Below are 8,707 nucleotides of genomic sequence, written 5' to 3' on the forward strand. Positions count from 1 at the left end.
GATCGCCCTGTGGAAGAATTCTATAATCCATTAAGGCATTGTTTGCTGCTGTGGAGTTGGCTTTTTACTGTCAATGTGAGTTTGTAGGCTAATGTCAGTAATAACATCTTGCAAAAGGGCCTTTTATTATTCTTGCCACCTTGGCTGTCCCCACGGACCTTATGCTAATCAAGGGACCTGTGTTTACAGTTTCATTCTTTTCTTGATCTTTAGGTTCTTCTTTACTTTGTGATACATTTGGTCCCTTAACTGATTCAAGATTGAGTTGTAGAATAAGAATTGTAATAGGAACATCTATTGAGGTTTTTTTTAAGATTTATTTTATTGGAAAGGCAGATGTATAGAGAGGAGAAGAGACAGAGAGGAAGATCTTCTGTCTGATGATTCATTCCCCAAGTGACTGCAATGGCTGCTGCTGTGCCGATCCGAAGCCAGGAGCCAGGAACTTCTCCAGGTCTCCCACGAGGGTGCAGGGTCCCAAGGCTTTGGGCCGTCCTCAACTGCTTTCCCAGGCCACAAGCAGAGAGCTGGATGGGAAGTGGAGCTGCCGGGATTAGAACCAGCACCCATATGGGATCCCAGTTGCTCAAGGTGAGGACCTTAACCATAATGCTATCACACCAGGCCCAAAATGGAATTATTCTTGGATACACTCACTTGACCGTGACATCAAAAGTCTGTGCCAGAGATTGTGAGGGTTTCTGTATAAATAAAGGGGACAGATTTCTTGCATTTGTCAATTATGATGCTGAAATTGTAGTGGTCCGTTTATTTTCTCTTACGCCTACTCCACGCACCCTTCGTGAGTTTGGAAGTCGGCTGGAGCTGGAGTCTGCATTTCCTTGTTTTCTTTGAATTAATTGTTATCCCACTGTCCTCCCTGGAAGTAATCCACAAAAGCCTTGGCAGTCTGAGGAGCATGACACCTGTGGTAACAGAAATGAGATACATAGTAGCAAAGATGAGTGCAGCTAAGAGCTGGATACCATTTCTTTACCCTGCCTACTCCTCCCCTTACAAAATCCATGGAACAGCCAGGGTATTACACCCCCCAAAAAAATTGAGACACACCCAAAAAAATGATGGGGTCCTGGATTAGGGTTCTTCAGAAAACTCACTGTGAACAGAAGTGTAAAATGCCTGATCCTGCAAAGTGGGGCTTATATAGTTTATCTCCTTTTGTCCGAAGGTGGACCACCAGGTAGGTTAGGATATAGCTCTGGAGTTTATCTAAATAGTACTTTTCATTTTGAATGTTCCCCAAAAAAGTAAATTTATGTGAGGATAGCATACTAGCAACAGCAGCACCATTGCCAGTGCAAGTGCAACGTCTCCTGCAGGCAGCTGTTATGTCTAAGTTGGTCTGACGGTGGTCTACAAGCAGCGAGTAAGCAGGAGCAGGGCCTCCATTTCCATCTGCACCCCCAGGCTGCTACCCAAGATCCAGCAGTCATGGCCATGTCATCTTGCTCACAGTGCCAATTGTTTTATGAGATGTAGATTCTTTCAGTGATAGGACCAAACACAATGACATTTGGATGGAAGAAAAGAAGAACCCAATGTTACAAAATCAAATGAGGGGAGCTGATTGCCAAGAGGCACACTGCGGTACATTGTGATCTGAGTAGCAGCAAACTACAGAAGTGCCCAATGTATGAAAAACAAGGCTCCCTTGTACTGAGTAATTTTAAGGATTTTAGTGGGTTCTGGAACTTAAGAACTGCCTATGCTCGTTTGATAGCAGGTTCTCAGGGCAGTTTAGAGCAGGCAAAAATTCAAGAACCCCGAAAGGGCAGTAGGTGAGATTTAGATGTAATTAACTCCCCAAGAAAGTGAATTGATTAGCATCTAACCAGGCCTAAAGTGGGGTAAAGATAGCACTTTTGAAAGAAAGAAGTAAACCAGGAAAGCTGCCATTCTTGGAGAGGGCTCAGAGTCACCACAGCTGGCTACCAGTCTGTGTGGGGCATCCAGTGATGGCACTGTGGGTGTGGGTTGGGACAGAGGAAGAGAGAGATTTCTAACTAGAGAGTTGTGTCTGTGAACAGCTGGTTTTCTCTACCCTGGGTTTACAGAGACTAATGGTAAAGAAAAATCACTTCATACCCACTGTTATTAGTTGTTAAAGGAACCTTTACAATGGATGAAATATATAAATATAATTTTGGATAAATTGTAACTTATAGTGCTGTGTGAAAGGAAATTGCTTCTACAAAATGATTTTTAATTTTCTTGAGCTGTCTATTTTATTTGATAAACATAGCTACCATTGCAGAAAGTAGCATACTCTCAGGTGTGTCAAATTTTAACTATTAATGGTTAATGATTAACACAGTATAAGGACATATCTAGACATTTGAATGTAAATATGATCAATGCAAATGAACTTACTTATTTGTTAGTTTGTTTAAAATGTATTTTTTGAGTTCCTGTACTAATTCCAGACACATAGCTAATTACACATAATCTGATTGATCTAAAAAAGTTTACTACTAGAGGAGAAAACATGCTGACATATGATGCACTTTCGGTACTCTAAGACATACTGGTTTGGGTTTGATGTCTTGTAGCAGGTAAAGTTGGTGCCTGCAAATCTGGCATCCTATGTGGGTGCTGGTTTGCATCTCAGGTGCTCTACTTTTCATCCAGCTCTCTTCTATTGCACCTAGGAAATCAATGGAAGATAGCCCAAGCACTTGAAATTAAGTCACCCACATGGGAGATCCAAGTGAAACTCCTGGCTTCTACTTCTGCCTGGCCCCATTCTGCTTGGACTTTGTGGCTATTTAAGGGGTGAGCCAGTGGATGGAAGCTCTCTGTCTCTCCCAGTCCTCCCCACCCACTCCCCAACTCTGAATTTCAAATAACTAAGTGAATTAATTAAGGAAAAAAACAATATATATATATATATCTTTCTAGACCAAGGAAGGTAAAACCTGAATGATAATTAAGTGGACCAATGAAAATAAGAAATCTCATGAGCAGGGAAAAATTGTAAAGGGAAGAGAAAAGAGAAAGCATGTTGGGTCTCATAGGTAGAATTTTGGGTGATTTGTTTTTGTTTCTTTGTAAACAATTAAAACCTGCCCCTAGGTAATTAGATGTGTCACACTGAAAGGAAATTGTCTCTCTCCGAATCCCCAGGATTTCTGAAGACACAGCCTTAGCATGCAGGTGGAATTAAGAGACTGGTTAGGTAGATCCTTGAACAATGGACCTAGGAGACCTCCAGTGGCTGTTCTGCCATCGCTTGGCTCCTTTTGCTGCCCTTGACAATGGTCTCCACCACTGACCAAGTCATAACAGAAATAAATTCTGCATTATCTCGTTTTGACTGATGTGACCCCAGGAATAAAGACTTACTCAACATCTATAAAGAGAGGTTGTTTTGGCTGAAGAGAAGTTCTCTTGCTGCACGAAGCTCAGGAAAAGAATAACACGTTCCTGCTCCTCTTTCCTCCTTCACCTTTTGGAATGAGAAGCAGGGCTCTACCCCTCAGCAGTCCTGCAGTAATTCCTTCAAATAGGAAGGCTGTGTGGAAGCTAATTATAAAGCAGTTCTGCTCTCTGTTTAGTAGTGTTGGGGCTGGGACCATGGAAACTACTTTTTCTTCCTTGCTAGTTGGACCTGTGTCAAATTCTACTGATAGGAACCACTAACAGAGGAATAGAGGTTGAGAAAGGAAAACAAAACTACCTCCATCCTCGGCTGTAACCTGCTTCTGCCAGGAGACTCATTCTGATGTGAGGGCGCATATATCCTAACACTAGCAAGTATTAATGACCCGTTTCCGACTCTGATTCTGGTGATGACAATGCATGCTCAGAGGTGAGATGGTGATAGCTCAACTGAATTCTTACTACTCATTTCTGAGACCTCAATTGTATCAATTCCTCATTTCAGGCATTTGACAAGTAGTCCAGCAGATAGAATCTGCTCTTGTGTGCTTTCTCTCTGGGATATAAACCGGCATCCATATGGGATCTCGGCACATTCAAGGCGAAGACTTTAGTCACTAGACATTTTTTTTTTAAAGTTGTGCATATCTAGAGGTAGAAGTGTACAGAACCCATTTTCTTTCTTTCTTTTTCTTTTCTTTTTATTGGAAAGGTAGATATACAGAGAAGAGAGACAGAGGGAAAGATCTTCCATCTGATGGTTCACTCCCCAAACAGTCGCAATGGCTGGAAATGAGCCAATCCGAAGCCAGGAGCCAGGAGTTTCTTCTGGGTCTCCCATGTAGGTGCAGGGTCCAAAAACTTTGGACCGTCCTCGACTGTTTTCCCAGGCCACAGGCAGGGAGTTGGATGGGAAGCAGGTTGACCGGGAGTAGAACCAGCACCCATATAGGATCTTCCATCCGATGATTCACTCCCCAGGCGGCTGCAATGGCTGGAGCTGAGCCAATCCAAAGCCAGGAGCTTCTTCTGGGTCTCCCACATGGGTGCAGGGTCCCAAGGCTTTGGGCCGTCCTCGACTGCTTTCCCAGGCCACAAGCAGGGAGCTGAATGGGAAGCTGGGCTGCCGGGGTTAGAACTGGCGCCCATATGGGATCCTGGCGCATGCAAGGCAAGGACCTTAACCACTATGCCATTGTGCCAGGCCCAAAATATTTTAATTTATATAGTTATTTTGTTGGAAAGTCAGAATTATAGAGAGAAGGAGAGACAAAGAGAAGGCTCTTCATCCACTGGTTCACTCCCAAAGTGGCTATGAGCTTCTTCCAAGTCTGCCATGTGTAGGCAGGGTCCAAGGGCTTTGGACTGTCTTCTACTGTTTACCCAGGCCACAAGCAGGGAGCTGGGAGGGAAGTGGAACAGCCAGGACATGAACCTGCCCTCCAATGGGATCCCGGCACATACCAGGCAAGGACTTCAGCCACTAGGCTACTGAGCTAGTCCCAGGAATCTATCTTCTATTTAATTTTCAGGTGAGTCTGAAGCTTCTTTAAATAATTAAGTTTACTGTAAACAAAAGTTAGCCATTCAAAATCTTAAAAGTTTTGCTATAGTCTTCTCAATGAGACAAAGACAAAGCTAGCAAAATCCCTAGAAAAAACAAAAACTTAATTCTTCAGTCTCAGACTGACACAGCCTTTTCTTCAAAGAGTAGAACAGTTGTTCTCAGGGATTGCCAGAGTATTTAGGGGAGACTCAAAAGTGGAGAGCCTTACCCTAACAAGAAGTAGTGGGAGCAATTGGATTGTTTCCCTTGAACCTTAACTCCTTGCATCTTAAGATTGTCTACTATGACGTTTAACCCTTCTTGAGCGCCAGGCTTTCATGGATGTTGTCTCTGATGAGAGGAGTGGATGGGTTTTAAGCTAAACTTGGGCAGACTCTATAGTTATGGCCTGACCAGCTCTTCTCTGGATACTCCGAATTTTTGGATCAATGTCTATCTGTTGGAGGAAGCAAAAGGTCTCTCCAGGCCCAGTAAGACTTTTGGTCTTCATTTGGGCTTGAAGATTTCTACTTAGCAAATATGTTAGGCTTTCTGGTATGATTAAAAGGAGTTAATTGATCATTCTTAAACACAGATCAAAGGTTGGGTAAAATAGTTAATCTGATGAGTTTCTGAGACTTTTTTTTAAGTTTTATTTTATTTTTTATTAGAATCACAGAGTTACAGGGAGAGAGACAGACAAAGAGATCCGTCTGTTGGTTCAATCCCTAACTGTCTGAAATAGCTGAGTTGATCAGAAGCTAGGGGCCAGAAACTTCTTCCTGGTCTCCCACGTGGGTGCAGGGACTCAAGGTCTTAATCTTTTCACACTACTTTCCCAGGCCTTGAGCAGGGAGCTTGATTGAAAGTGGAGCAGCAGGGGCATGAACTAGCACCTATATGAATGCCAATGCCACAGGTGGAGGCTTAGCATACATTGCCACATTGTCAGCTCCCCAACACCTTTTATGATGAGTGGAGTTGGAGCCAGAGCTGGAGTGAAGTACAGAAAAAGTTGTTTCAGTCTAGAAGGAAATTTGTAGGTCTTTTTTTCACTATCAGAATTACCTTGTGCTCCAGTGCACTAAGCTGCTGGATTACCAGGAGCCTGTAAGGACGCTCTTTCGGGCTGCTGTAGGAGGTCTGTTAGAAGTGCCTGACCCTGGAGTTCCCAGCCTCCACGGCAGTCACTCTTCCAGGGATCTCCTTCCTTTACAAATAGGGCATGGCCCTGGGGGTCTGTTCTGATATTTCTGATGACACTGCCTCCACGGTGACACACGGGGTGGCATGCAGCTACCACCAGGAGCAGTCACCTCCTTCTACCCTCTCCCTCCTGTTCTTGGATCCCGTCCTCATCGCTGGTACATTAGACAGGCAGGCTCACCTTTATGAGCTTGTCTAGATTGCCTTCAGGTCCCACTGCAAACGTTTGAAGTTTTCTTGTGATTTCTGGGGTGCACTTGGGTCAGGAACTTTTTAAAAAAAATGCCTAGTGGCTAAAGTCCTCACCTTGAATGTGCAGAAATCCCATATGGGTGCCGGTTCGTATCCCGGTGGCCCTGATTCCCATCTAGCTCCCTGCTTGTGACCTGAGAAAGCAGTAGAGGATGGCCCAACACCTTGGGACCCTGCATCCATTTGGGAGACTCAGAAGAAGCTCCTGGCTCCTGGCTTCGGGTTGGCACAGCTCCAGCTGTTGCAGCTACTTGGGGAGTGAATCAGTGGATGGAAGCTTTTCCTCTCTCTCTTCCTCTCTGCATATCTGATTTTCCAATAAAAATAATTTTAGAAAAAAGCTTTGTATTTCCACAGAATCAGGGTCTAATGGGGCATACTTCTTAACGTCTCCCCCAAGCATTCCGTGGAAGGCAGAGGATTTTTCTGTGGCCTCTTATTAATCTGAAATCATTTAGAATAGTTAAGGGTTTGGCGCTAATTCTCTTTAGGCCCTCTATCACACAGACATTAAAATGTCTTCTCTAATTGTCTGTAGGATTGTTTGGGCCCCATTTAGGGTGGTTCTGGATTACTGCCTGTTGGCCTGTAAGGAATGGCACCTCTTGTTCATACGTTACAGTTTTAGGCTTATGCGCAAGGGGAACATACCATGAATGCCGAAACGTCTCCCTGCCTGGACAGCTGCAAGCCTCTGTGAGCTTGTTAGTCTCAGTGAGCAGCAGCGGTGTTACCTTCCCAGCGTTAGGCTCTGGAATGCCTCTGTGTAATCACTGGGTCACCTGTGAAGCTACCAAATCTACTTTAATCTCCTCAGGGTTTTGTACAGACAAAGGAATCTGAACCTGAATAGGTCCCCAGCTGCCAGGAATTTGCTCAAGAGGCAGTAAATTCGCAGGAACTCTGGAGGTGCTAAGGATTTTGGACAGGAAGACTAATAGGAGTAGTGGGTAGATCCAGGGAGGTCCCTGTGGCGCTGAAAGAGACAAAACTGCCGCAAAATTAGAGTCTGGCCAAGAAGATTCATAGAATCCCGGATTGTCCCATTAGGATAAAGAAAGCCTGTACATCAGGGACCTCAACCCACTTCCCTGCTTTACAACAGAAGAGCTCCAGTTGCAAAATGCTATTGCAGTTAGTACTTCCCATTGGAGACCAGCTTTCTGTACCTTCTCCTTTGTAAGCAGGCAAGGCATGGGTGCAGAAAATCATCAGGTGTCTTTTCTTTAAGTTCTGGGGATCAAGGGAATTCCAAAATCTAAGGATGTACCCCAAAGGAATGCCTGCTATAGATGATTGGGTTCATTACTCATCTGGAACGAGCGGACAAAACAAAAGCATCCTTCAGGTTTTCTCTCTCCTTTGATCTTCAGGTTCTGTCTCCCACGCTGTTTAGCCGTGGCTTGCAGACAAGCACTGAAGCCCACAGAGAAGGGAGTGAGTGCAGGAGTGACTAGCATGGGTTACTCCCACTCCCTCAGCTCTCTGCACATGCAACCCAGCTAGTGCGGGAAGCCACTTATTGGCTAGACTCGTACCCAACACAGTGTCATGCTCTGTGAGGCAAAGAGAGAACCAAAGAATGGGAGCAAAAGTAGATGCTTCATCACAAATTGCAGGGTAGAGAGGGAATTGGGGGGGCCTTTTAACTCACCATCTATGTCCCTGTTTAGGAATGGAAGGAACATGTGACATAGTGATACAATGTACGTCCGGAAAATTATAGAGGACTCAGGCTTTACAAATGGAGGTGAGAAATGAGGCCAGGAGGAGAGGCTTGGAAGAATTAAAAGCAGAGCAGTGGAGGGATCAGCTTCTCACTTCAGGAAAATAACTGACAGCCACAGAGAGGATGCATTGGAGGGATCCAACCTTTTCCTTGTAAACAAATATCTGATATGGAACTCTGCATAGTTATCTATTTATTTATATCCCACTTCATTCCAAAAAAGATACGATGCTGCAACTCTTCCATAGTTAATATCAAAAATATATGAATTTATGCCCTGTCTACTTCTAAGAAGAATCTGAAACAGCCCTCTTTGAATTCTGCCCAAGGACCATCTTGGAAGTGTGTTGGTTTCTGACTTAACTGAGCTACCAGTAAATGAAACAACCAAGCTTCTAGCCAAAGAATATTCCTGGAGGCGAAATAAACAGAGGTGAATTTGGCTGTTTGGAAACACATGTAAGCTCTTTATTTAGAACTCTGATTCCATGGTGGCTGAAGAGAAAGTAAGGTATGGCAGGCAGGGTAAGTTCAAAATGAATAGCTACCATTCCAATCAACTTAGAAAACAGTGC

This window comes from Ochotona princeps, chromosome 9 (assembly GCF_030435755.1).
Source record: "Ochotona princeps isolate mOchPri1 chromosome 9, mOchPri1.hap1, whole genome shotgun sequence".
Classification (NCBI taxonomy): Eukaryota; Metazoa; Chordata; class Mammalia; order Lagomorpha; family Ochotonidae; genus Ochotona; species Ochotona princeps.